Here is a 13,461-nt window from a genome sequence, read left to right on the forward strand (position 1 = left end):
CTCATCCTGAAACGTACTTGTCAAACCTGCCACGTTCCACGAGATCAATGTAAAAGCACCCATAATTTGCCTCACATGAGGTCCAGACGATTCCGTGATAGCCCCATGATCACTGGGAGATCTCAATTTCCCATGCACCCTCTGCCCATGAATAGGTCCACTGGTTGTCCCATCATAAATCTCCACTCTACCACTTTGTACCTCAATATGTTCCACCCCTGTGCCAGCCTAAGCTAACATCTAACTGACATATTTAACTTTCCTCTTAGTCCATAGTATATTATGCCCTAAATACACCCATGTCATGGAATATCAAATATTACCTCTGGACTAAGGCACTACTGTGCCATACACAGTGCGACCAGGCAAGCACATCTTCAGGCCTTTCATTGCAGCGTACCAGCTGTAGCTTAACCCTGGACCTTGACCTGTCAAAATGAAGGTTTTTTTGACGGGACAAAAAGTTTCTTTAAATATTAATAGGACACCCCATATAGGCATGTAGTGCACAAGGCAGGATATATGATATTTAAAAGTAGGAAATGTAAAGTTAACATGTCTTTCAATGACAAGCATTAGGCTATTTTCACCATAGACAACCTTGTTGGTCCATTGAGACACATTGTGAAGCAATATTACATTTTAATTCTGGTATTTGAGCAAAGGGACCAGCTAAAACATGTCGAGAACTTTTAAAAACATTTATTAAAAGCCCAACTCGCTGGTGAAGGCGAAATTTTTATAAATATTAAGGAAAATTGACTTTTTGAAAGTTAGTATTTCCTTGCATGAAGCACCAGGAGGCTCTCTGCATCAACCTCCAATTGTCACCCTGCTGGTGAATAACCATGATAAGGTGTAAAAACGTCTTCCAGATCAGAGACAAAGGCATGGTTGTGGGGATGTGTTTTGTTACTCTGGCAGAAATATCAGTTGGGCAGTGCACTGGAACCTAATTTGCTTCAAAGGGGCCTCCCTTGTCACAAGCAGATGTCACATATTACTTGTACAGGCCCTTGTTTTCTCCTTCTAGTCAGGTAGCACCAAACCCAAACGGGGTGGGTGTGGGGGCGGAGGTTGCCCAATTATCTGATTTCGAGTGACCAAAAAGGAAGGGCCAGCTCATTACTCTTTTCACTCCTCTGGGTGGACACAAACGTTCTGTAAAAGAGGAGAAGTGTTTCTCTGTCATAGATTGAGTGAGTGAACAGCATAGTGGGATTGTTTGTAGTAGGGCACACAGAAACTGGTGCAAACGTGGATAGGGTTACCCCTGGAAACATTTACACTATAGGTTAGAGAGCGGCGAGGAAGCACCCCACCCCACCCATAAGCTAGGACCAACCATAAATGTGGCATTCCCTGGTTCCCTCCTCAGAACACTCTTGGATCACTGAAAGAACAGGATTTCACCAGCTGTTTAGTATCTGTGAGGAGACCTGAAGGGCTGGACCTGGACCCAATTGTACCCAGGACAAGGAAGTGGACTCCAATGTTCAGTTGGCTGACCTCCTGCATACGCTACAGTCAAATGCTCACGTATCATTTCGATTGATAGAAGGACTTCTCAACTAAACCAGGAAGGCTTGGGCTCCAGAGAACAAGGTGTCTGTGGCCATTAAGCAATAGCGAAACTATTAAGCACTGAAGAAGTCTCTTGTAAAGAGACAAGACCCGTTGGCTCCAGTGTGAAAATCAGTGTTAAGAAGAGTTGAATAAAGAAATTCCTGTGAAAAAGAAATATACGAGAATAAAATGTATACATCCTGTGATTTAAACTTCCATATATTGTATAGTTGCAAACAAAAAATTGTGTATGCTGATCCTTCTCAAACGATGGAGTGGTGCTCCTGTGATAAAGATTAGAAGGCTGTTCTTCTAGATTTTGTGCACCACATGACTGTAGACAAAATTCACCATATGTGATAGGAGTGATTTTTCTTGCTTCTGCCCTATTGTTTGAAAATCACTCATTTAATCAAATGAACTCACCTCATTGAGTAATATTGCAAAACAGTTTGCCTGCAATATGAACCTGAAAAGTTGGTGATATCCGTAGTCATCTATAAGTGGTGGATATATAATCCAGTTTGCTATTATGCAGCAAAATAAACCAGTACACACAGTTGTTTGGACATGTTCCTTTGGGATGAATAAAGAAGTGTGTAGTCTCCAGTTTAAAAGCATTTGGGAAATATTTTGGAATTTTCAATTCTGACGTGACCGTGTTTGCAGCTGCCTGTCAAACATTTGTTACCAAATTTTTTAATATTCACTTAGGGCCTGATTCACAAAGATATGTTTTTACTACTTTACAGTATTCTCAAACTGGAGTTTTGAAGTAACCTACCCCTTTTTACTAAGTCCTTCACAACACATGCCCAACAACTGGTATTGCAACACGATCACACCGAAAATAATGAAGGTAAGGAGTTAGTACGAAAGTGTAAGTTACTACAATAGTTCAGTTTTTGAATATCAGTTTGTAGCAAGTTAGGTAGTGCTACAAAACCTACTACAAAGTGCAGTTTGTGAATCAGGCCCTAAGTGGGGGTGTTGGCTCCATACAGAGAAATATTCATCTCGCTCAACTCATCTATTGGATATTTGATCTATAATCTTGCCTCCTACGGAGTGCCCACACTGCAAACCTGAGGGACCATATTACATCTCAGAGGTGCTTTAAATCATCACACATTGAAATATTTAGGTCATATATGGATTTATCCAAAAATCAACCATTCTGTTTTGTTTTTTTCAGTGCAGTAGACAGAACAAGTATAACACATGCAGCGAATGTGTACGTTTTCTACATACGCACACACAGAAAAACACATAGCACCAATACACACAGCAGAAGTACAGCTAGGCAATAACAGTGAAAGAACCCCGACACACACACACACACACACAAAGCAGTGGAACCATCCACCTTATGGGTGTAATGCTGTGAAAATGATGGGAAACAAAATAGGCAGAAACAAGGCATGTAGTCACTGTAAGGCCAGCTGGGGATAGCAGAGAGTGTGTGTTTTCAGGGGGCCCAGGTGCGTTTAAGGGTCTCCAAAAAGGCTGTATTGGCCACAAACACACTGATCAACGAGTGTTACTTTTAGTGAGGACTTTGTCTGCAATGCCCTTCATCGGCACAGAGTGAGCCAGGCCTAGTGTTAAATTCCTACCATTGTGAACAGGTGCCTACCAGTGTCAATCTAAATGGGCAGCAAATGACCTTAAAAAACTCTAGTGGACAGATGAAACTAGCATTGCCCAAGCCAATAGGTATGGCTCTAATGTGGTAACTTACCCATCATATTTGGTTCATCTGTCTTAGCACGTTAAAGTCAGACTTATTGGCTCCCCCAATGCATGTCTCAACTTGCTGATATATGCATTACAGTCTTCCATATAAGCAAGACTTTGTGTAAAAGCGTCAAGGAAGTAGTGGATGTCAGACCATTTTTGCTACACTTGCCTGCACTTGAGGGTGAACAGAGGAAGTTATGAGAAGTTATATTAGGCTTCTAAATCCTATACCTATCCATCACTAACCAATTGCTCTCTCAGCCCTTTTGGTAGCCTTTGAACCATAGACTTTTTTTACCCATTCAGTGGGAGCCAGTATCTCGGGAGGTCATCTAGATAAATGAGCCCCTGCTGTCTTGATTGTTCAAGCGAGGGAGGGAATGACTTAAAGATTAACCAAAACTATAGGAATAAGTAGCAAACTGCTCTTAGGTTCACTGTTGCGCACCCGCACTAGAAAGAAGGTGGAGACAACAAGCCACACAGCTGGCCCCGCCCACCTCCACTTGGCCATCTTCCGCTGGAGTTCAAGCCACCATCAAGCCCTTGTTTGGAGTTTGAATGGATCCACTGTGATAGTAAAAGGCTCCCAGTTACAGTAAAGTGGTCAAGAGCTGCTACCATTTGACTCTGCAGAGGACTATTATGATAAGTGAAAGGGAAGCCACTTGACCCCTCTCAAATAACACCGCTTGAAACTTACACTTTGAATGTTTGCATTTTATGAAATTCCCAACCATTCAAGTGAAACAACATTGTTTAAAATCCGTCACAGCTAAGCATTTCATAACTCAATAAAAGAACTGTAACTGACATGGGCTCCAAGACTTTAAAGGCCCTTAAAATCAACATAAAGTTGGCATGCGGTTTCAATGGCAAATTTCAATAGTCGTTACACTCTTTGTAAATCATTTATGCATCTGCAGAGGGGATGGGGCTTCTATTGCAAGGAGTTACCAGGTGCAGCAGAACTATTTTAGAATTAATTTAAGTATCCTATTATGTTCTTGGTGAGCACCAATATAGCTCAGGAACATCTCACGCCTCCCTCAGTACTACAACACTGCTGACATCCGCCGCTGTTAATACCTCAGCACGCAACCTCCACCGTTGGATCTCTAACTGCTCCGACACTCTGGCACTCCTCAAAAAGGCTCCTGACAAGCAACACTTCAAGAAAGCCAGCTGGTTCACTTCCGTCCTCCACTAGTCCAGACACAAATGTAGATTACTCGAGAAGAGATGGAGGAACAACAAAACCTTGGAAACCCACGCAACCTTCAAAGCCGCCATCACTGCACACCAACTCCTCCTCAAAATCACAAAGAAAACGGCCCTCCAAGACAGAATAAACACCAATGCACCCAACAGTAAAGAACTCTTTGCTTTACCATCATCAAGGAGTTTGCCAGGCCCAACAGCGAGACCACCGATGTCGCACCCTCCCAAAAACTCTGCAACAAACTCTGCACCTTCTTCCACCACATGATCAGGCAGATCTACGACAGCTTCGACACCAAAGACTCTCCCACCATGCTCAACACCACCGCACCCCAACAGATCCTACTCAAATGAACTCCTCTCACCACAGACAACACACTCAAGACCATGAAGAGCATCTACTCCGGAGCCTCCTCAAACCCATGCCCACACCACATCAACCATAGAGTAGCCACCTCCATCGCCAGAGCTACACTGCTCCATCAAGACCGCCACCTTCCCAAATGACTGGAAACATGCCAAGATCAACCCGATGCTGAAGAAGCCATCCTCCAACCAGACAGAACTCAAGAATCACAGACCAATCTCCCTCCTCACCTTCCGAGCCAAGGTCAATGAGAAGGCCATCATTGCCCAACTCTCTGATTTCATAGAAATGAACCACGTCCTGGACATCTCCCAATCCGGCTTCTGAAGCGACCCCAGCACTTAGACTGCACTCCTCGTGCACAAAACCTCTGCACCACACTGGACTCCTCGCTCACAATGTGCCACCATATCAGCACTGTATTCTCATCATGCTTCCACATGCTTTGCCTGCTTCAAAAGAATATTCAGATGGATCCCCACCAAATCCAGAAAGATGGTCGCCCATGCACTCATCAGCAGCAGACTCTACTACGGCAACTCACTCTACACCGGCATCACCCAGAACTCCTCAGGAACTACAGAACGTTCAAAATGTGGAAGCCAGACTGGTCCTCAACATCCCCTGGAGCAGCCACATCACCGAACACCTTTGAGAATTCCACTGGCTCCCAGTCAACAATAGAATCACGTTCAAGCTCTTCACACATGCCTACAAAACCCTCAACAATGCAGGACCAGCACATCTTAATCACACCTCTCATTCCACGTACCCACCAGACACCTCTGCTCCGCCCAACTGGCCCTGGCCACCGTCCCACATAGCCACAAGACCAGACCCAGAGGAAGATCCCGCTCCTAACTCACTGCCAACACCAGGCAATCCCCATCGCTGATCCAATTCAGGAAGGATCTCATGGCCTGGCTCTTGGACTATACCCCAGCAGCCCCGCCCCCTTCCTCCCTCAGTGCCCTGAGACCCTCATGGGTGAAGAGCCACACTTTACAAACCCCTGATTGATTTATTGATTGATTGAGGAAGACCCATCTGCCTGGTGATGGGCCATTGCTATATGCAGGCACACTGTTTGTGTGTGAATGTTTCAAGTGAATTCACAAAGCCCAACAGTCAGCCAACCCAGATGTGTATTCTAAGGACAAGCAGAGGCACCAAATGGTTAAAGTAAGAAAAGACCAACTTTTTAAAAGTGGCATTTTCAGACCTGCATCGTAAAAAATTATTTTACTAAAAGTTGTGTTTTTAAATTCTGGGTCCAGAGACACCAAACTGCAATATTCTACCAGCTCCCAATTGGAAGACATACGTGTAAAATGTTACAGGGCCACTCTAATGCTAACCAATGGGAGAGATAGGCCTTGCTGTGGTGAAAAACGAATTTAGTGGCTTTTCACTACCAGGACATGTAAAACTTAAAAGCACATGTCCGACCTCTTAAATACACAGCACACAGCCCCTGGGGCTACCTTTGACCTACATTAGGGGTGTCTTACATAAAGTAAAAGGAAAGGTTTGAGCCTGGCAAGTAGGTGTTCTTGCCAGGTCCATATGGAAGTTAAGAACTGCGCACTTAGGCTCTGCAGTGCCAGGCCTCAGACACGTTTTAAAGCTAATCATATGGGTGGCACAATCAGTGCTGCAGGCCCACAAGTAGCGTTTGGTTTTCAGGCTCTGAGCACATGTAGTGCACTGTACTCTGGTTTTACTAGTAAATCAAATATGTTAATCATGAAGAAACCAAATGTCATTACATTTTAGACACAGAGCACATGCACTTTAGCACTGGTCAGTAGTGGTAAAGCGCCCAGAGTCCAAACACCAGCAAAAATGGAGTCCAATCAAAAAGAGGAGGCTAGAAGCAAAAAGACAGAGGAAATCACGCCAGAAGATGCCAGGTCTAACACATGTCGCATTTTTCAGAAAGTGGGGAGAGCTACCCAACCTCTTGGGTGTTCTCATCAGTAAGGTGGAAAAACCTGGAATGACCACCAGTGTTGGAGTGTTCTGTTCCAGACAGTCTTGCACTGTAAAGGCCATTCCCTGTAAGGAGATGGACCACCGCAACAGTTTAGGATTCTCACCCCTCATCTGCATTAACCATCTGAGGGCCTGTAGTCTGTCTTAATCCGCAAGTGAGTTCCAAACAAGTAGGGTCGTAGCTTCTTCAGCGCCCAGACCACAGCAAAAGCTGTTGAACATCACCTCTGTTCCCTGGAAAGTAACCTCCTACTAATGAAGGCTACCAGTTAATCTAGGCCCTTTTTGTTTCATTGTGAGAGCACACTCCCCACACCATGCTCTGAGGCATCAGTTTGCACCCTGAATTTCTGGGGAAAAATCAGGAGCCTTGAGCATGGGTGCAGTGCAAATGGGTTCCTTCAAGGTGTCAAACGCGTTCTGGCACGCCTCTGTCCAGATCACCTGAAGTGGCTGCTTTTTGGAAGTCAGCTCTGTCAACGGTGGTGCCGTACCCCTGGACCAATCTCCTGTAGTAACCAATGAAACCTAAGAAGGCTCTCACTTCTGTCTGGGTCTTGGGGGGTGCCCACGCCAGATTGGGATCAATCTTTGGTTGCAGGTGCTGCAACTAGCTGCCCCCTACTTGTGATTCCAAGAAAACCTCAGACCCCTACCCTATCTGGCATAGTGAGGCCTGTGCTGTGCAGTGTCTCAACACTTCCCCCAGATGGTACAAATGGCCTGTCCAACTGTAGCTGAAAACTGCTATGTCACCTAGGTAGGTGGCACTGAAGTACTACAACCCAGCCAGGACCTAGCTGATCAACCTTTGGAAGGTGGCAGCGGCGTTCTTCAACACAAAAGGCATGACACAGAACTGAAGTGCCCTTATGGCATTGAGAATGCTGAGCTCGCTTTTTCTCTCTCAGTCAAGGTGTGAGAAGTTGGCCTGGCATATGCTGTCCACTAGTTATAGTGGGCATCTTGCACCAGTTCAAACAACTCCTTAGAGTTGGTAGGCTAAAGACAACCTTTATTGAAAGCTATCCTAGTGGGAGCTATGGAGAGCACCTTCAGGCTAAGTCTTGAAGGAATGTAAAGCAGCTTGTTTTAACAGTCTATAATCTCATAAATGACCAAATGAAAGTAGAACCACACCAGGTATACATATAAAATATATGTATTTATTCTAAACACACCCTACTAATCTCTTTGAGGCTAGAGGTAAAAGCACATACCACTTAATAGCAGTAGCACACAGTAAATTAACACAATATACGTTGAGTCTTAGGGGTGTACTAAACCATATATTAAGAAAGTGGTATAAGAACCACGACTTGACTAGACACAAGGCCTAGAGCCTGTAGAAGTGCTGGGACCAGAAGGAACCACCCAAGGTAGTGACACAGGGGAACCACGGGGACGCTTGCAGTGTAAGAACACAGCCGCAAATTCCTGTTTACTTCAATGATGAAAGTTGCGGTTGGAAATTTAAAGATTAAGGACACTTAGGAGAGGACTTTGAGCAAACCCCTTTAAACTTAAGGGGTTCTAGAGCCACACCCACGGGAGCACTGGAGTACTTGAGTTACCTCACCCAGGAAATCCGGGGGCATAGGTGTCTTTTGGTGTCAAGAAACGTCTTTGATTTCAATGGTGATCTGCTGCTAAGTGCTGTTGCCATCGAAGAGGAAAGTGTACTGTGTGATCCAAGCCTGGATCGAAGATGAGAAGAACCTGAAAGCAGAGGAGACAGAGTCTGTGTCATTTGCCAGTGACCAGGGGCCCGATAGATGAATGCCCACTGATGTTGGGTGATTTCAGGTTGAGGAGGTGAAGCTTGACTCTTCAGCCACGAGGACCAGGAGGCCTCGACGATAACCAGGATCTGGATTCGAGCTGTCCCACAAATGATGTTAAGTGCTGCGGTGCCGGTGCCCGCATTGGACCCAACAAGCCTTGGCAACAGAAACCCAAGAAGGAAGATAAAAGATGCTTCGGTGTAGCCCAGCAAGGTCCAAGGGACTCACCACATGGTGGGGAGTCGGGCATATCTTGAGCAACCAGAGAAGCCGAAGGAAAATCAGAGCTGCCTTCGCAGGGACCCACCAGTCGATAGTCCAGGGATCGTTAAGGGGCCTCAAGCAGAAACACAGAGAGCTGGCTCACAGAACACTCGTAGAGTGTAGGCCAGCAATCTTCACTGCACTTGGTGCTCGAGGCTTGGGCTATAAGTAACCCAAAGCACAGCTTCAAAGAACATTGAGAAGAAGATGCATTTGCAAATGTACACGGTGTCCAGCAGTTCCGATTCCACATCACTCACGAGGGCTGTGGGTCTCACCTTTGCTGGGGACTCGGTTTGGCCTCTGAGAAGTCTGTAAATCTACCTCCGGGCTGCAAATACTTTGGAGTCTGACAGGAGCTTCGAAGATGCAGACTGGCAAATGTTTTGTTGGTGCCTGCCAAGCAGGGGAGTAACTCCTTCACTCCAGGGGAGATTCTTCAGTCATCTAGTCGTGTAGATCGTCTGGGTTCCAGGATATCTATAGCAGATTTTAGTCCAGGTGTAATCTAAAGTCCTGTAGTCATGTCCAACCCCAAGGAAGGGGTTGGACATACTCTAGGGACCCACCTATGGGAGGGGTTGGAAAGAGGGGTGTCTACACCCATTTCCTTTGTCCAGTTTCATGCCAGAGCAGGGGCAACCGGTTTGAACTGGGCTATGCACAGGGGCAACAAACGTGCCCCAGTGCAGACTTCAAAGCACTCTCAGAGTGCTCCCACCTAGCCCCAATCCACTAAGGCCTGTCTGAGAGGTGGTTACACCTCCCTGTGATACCTATTTTCCAGGCCTTCCCTGCCAGAGTTGTGGTCAGCAGCAGGAGGCCAGACTCGTGTCTGTGGTTGCAGCATCCATTTTATGATACCAGGGCTTGTTTAACTAATACCGGGTAGACCAGTGTGTACATGTCTCTCCCTCTAGAAGGGTGGAATTCTACCCCCGCCGGCGGGGGGAGGGGGGGGGGGTGTTAGGATTCCAAAGTGTTTGACACCAAACACGACATGCTTCCATGCAGCGATTCCAAAGTTAGCATTTACCGCGAGGTTATAATGCACTTAAGAGAATATGGTCTGACTGCATCACAAAACAGCCCCAGAGAATAGCTTCCGAAGGCTGCAGAGGGGCCCTGCTCATGCATGGGCACCCTCTCACACAAAACCAAGCACCCTGCCTTCTGGATTGGTAAGGCCTGCCATAGGGGTGACTGATGATTTCTATGTGCAGTGATTTAAGGTCGATATAGGTAACCTTTATCTTAAGAAGGGGTGCATTATTGACCTTTCCCAGGCTGCAGTAGCAGTCCTGTGGTGTCATTTTGGGAGGCTTCCCAGGGGTGGCATAATACAGGCTTCAGCCCCTAGTAGGCCTCTGGGGTATCTATGCCCTTAGTACCTAGTGTACCATATTTGAGGGATTCACAAGGGTAGCCCAGTAACCAAACTGGAGTGTACCTATAGTACATGGAATCAATTTAGAGAGGAAGCAGCTAGGATGGGGTCCTGGATAGCAGGGCCCCAGCCAGACTAAAGTCGAAAAACAGTGAAACATTAGCAAAAAAAGGGGGATAACCATAAGAGCAGATCCTACTCTCCTACACAAGGCAATCTGGCATTACCCAGATGTTCAGTCAAACGTGCTGAGGAGCTTGTCAGCTCCAAACCAGTCAATGTGAGATCATCAACTCTAGGGATGGGCAATCGGTCAGACAACCTGTACGTTTTGTACTTAACAGGAAGGCTATTCCCAGTGTCAATGTCATGAGTTTACCTATGGGTGACTCCTGGGGTGAGTGAAAACAGCTGAGCAAACTGTCCCAATACCTGGCAACATTCATTCTGTGAGGTTCAGTGTTGGGAGAGGATCACACCGTCCACTGACCCATAATGCTCATTGGATGACAGGACACTGGGGAGAGGTTTACTCTCCTCTATCCCCTATAATCTGTGACCAAGAGCATGGTCAAATCAGACTTGTCTAAATGTGGCTTGAGGTGTGTCTCGTGTAGACCCTCAATGTGGTTCATAGGAGTCTGCATTTCCATGAGGTAGGTGATGTCATTCTTGCGCTCCTTCAACTTAATTGGGCCAGACCAGCAATCTTGTAGGGCACAGGCTCTACTGGCTCCACCACCCACACCTTTTGACCAGGCAGCAACTCAACCAGAGTGGTATTCTGGTCATACTAATGTTTCATGTCCTCCTGGTTAGCTTCCAGATCTACCTGGGCATGTTTCTGGAAGCAGGCTGTCTAGTTTCTGAAGGCCAGCATAGAACTAAGTACATCCTGGGGGGGCTTCTTGGCAGCTTACTACCAGCCCTCCTTCACCAAACTGAGAGGTGCTCTGACAGGGTGCTTATAAACAACCCCACATGCCTACCGCATGCCCTTCATGTACAAAGACATGAAATTGGTACCACAGACAGATACCACCTCCTTGGGGAAACCCACATGGGTAAAGATCCCCATCAGTGCCCTGGCCATAACTGGTACAGTCACTGTCCTCAGAGAAATACCTTCCAGGTACCAGGTGGCATGGTTCACCAAGACCAGGATGAACCTGTTAGCCATGACTGTCTTGGGATCCAGAGGCCCCACAATGTCAATGCCCACCTGCTCAAAATGGGTGCTCATAGCAGGAACAGCCAGAGGGGAGCCTTGCATTTCCCCTGTCTTGCCACTCACCTGGCAGGTAGGACATGACCTGCAAATGTATCTGAGGCCTTTTTCATTTAGGGCCAATAAAAGTCGGTATTAAGCCTGTCAATGGTTTTGTCTTACCCCAAATGATCTGCCAGAGGCACTTCATGAGCCAGACCCAGTAGGGAGGCTCTGAAGCACTGGGGTACCCCCAGCACATGAGCTGCCCCAGGCCCAGCAACCTTAGGCTCACTATACGCTCACTATACAGGAGATAATTCTCCCAATACATCAGGTGAGATCCCAAAGTGCCACCAGCTGCCTGGGCCTTGGCCTGCTTCTGAAGACCCACAAGAGTAGGGCACTCTTTCTGCCACATCTGCCCCTGTAGGTTCCGGGGCACCCCCCTCAGATTCAGCCTTCCCCCAGCCTGTGGGAATTTCAGGGGTGAGTTTTCCGCAACCCTTGCCCTATGCTTCCCGACACAGACCTGGGTCCAGGTCCTTCAGACCACCCTCACTTGCTGTCATTGACCGTGTGGTCAGGCACACCCACTCAGGCAATCCCAACATCTCCAAGTGTGACCTGAGCTCCACCTCCTTCCAGGCAGTATGCTCCAAGTCGTTGCCCAGCAGACAATCCACAGGCATGGATAGACTCACAGCTACCCTTAGGGAACTTGTAACACCCCCGCCCCAACTTAAAAGGAACCTGAGCCACCAAACATTGGTGCTCACAGTTGTCTACGCCAACTAATTGGTGGACCACATTTTGGATTACCTGCTCTGAGGACACCAGGTGACACCGGACAGTTGTCATGCTGGCTCCTGTGTCTCTCAGAGCCTCGACCCACCTCAAATTGATGATTACCCACTGGCTGTACTTCCTAGTGTTGTCAGGCATGAGGGTTCTCAGCCATCTCACTGTCACTAAGGGAAACTCAGTTCATCTCTGCTAGCCCCACTTCACCAGCCTCGACCAACTCCTCCTCATGCGCTACACTCGCCATCCCCAGTGACTGCCCACCAGTGGAGGCTGTTCCACTTGGGATATTTGGGATACCCCTTGAAGTGCCCTTCTAGACTGCAGGTGAAACACTTCAGGGGCCCATCCCTGCAGGCTCTCCTGAAGGGAACTAACTCTTTTTCTCAATAGGGCATTGGGAATCCTCACCCTGGGAAATAGTTTGGGGCCCTTTCGAGAACTCCCTACTTTTATTATTGCCCCCCTCCTTTTTATGTTGGGGACCCTGCTCACCCTTGGCAGAGTCTCCCACATACATCTTGTTTTGGGCCCTGGTTCTCAGCCAGAGGTCCAGCTCCTTAGCAAGCTTCCTGAGGTCAATCAGCTTACTATCACCCAAGTGCTGGCGCAGCTCAGGAAAGCAAAGAATAAACATGTGCTCCCTTACAATCAAATTGTACAGCCCCTGACAGTCTGTTACCTCTCTGCCCTTCACACAACCCTCCAGTGCGCGTGAGGGGCCTTGACTGCTCCGGAGCTGTGGGGACTCGGTAAGCCTGATATTGTGAGACCAGAGGGAACTGTGGCAGTTGCCGGGGGGAGTGGACCCCCGCCGCCCCCTGGACATCGGAGCTCTTGGTGATTCAGAGGGAACCAAAGACGTGAATGTGGGCCGGTTGAACTTCCAGTGGTTGGAGACTCATCCTCACGAGGAGTATCCCTGTGAGTGGGAGAGCGCCACTGGCTTGCAGCAGGCCTTGCCCACGCCGTTTGGAGCACTGGAGATTTGGCTCACATCTAAGGCTCGGACCGCCTTCTGCCCAATACCATACCGGCCCCAGGACATTGCAGGGGAGACTGGTGAGAGGTCCGTGTTTGCTGTCCCCGGGCCAGAACTCATGGTGTCTTGGGAATTCACAAGGCG

The sequence above is a fragment of the Lissotriton vulgaris genome, chromosome 11 (assembly GCF_964263255.1).
Source record: "Lissotriton vulgaris chromosome 11, aLisVul1.2, whole genome shotgun sequence".
Lineage (NCBI taxonomy): Eukaryota > Metazoa > Chordata > Amphibia > Caudata > Salamandridae > Lissotriton > Lissotriton vulgaris.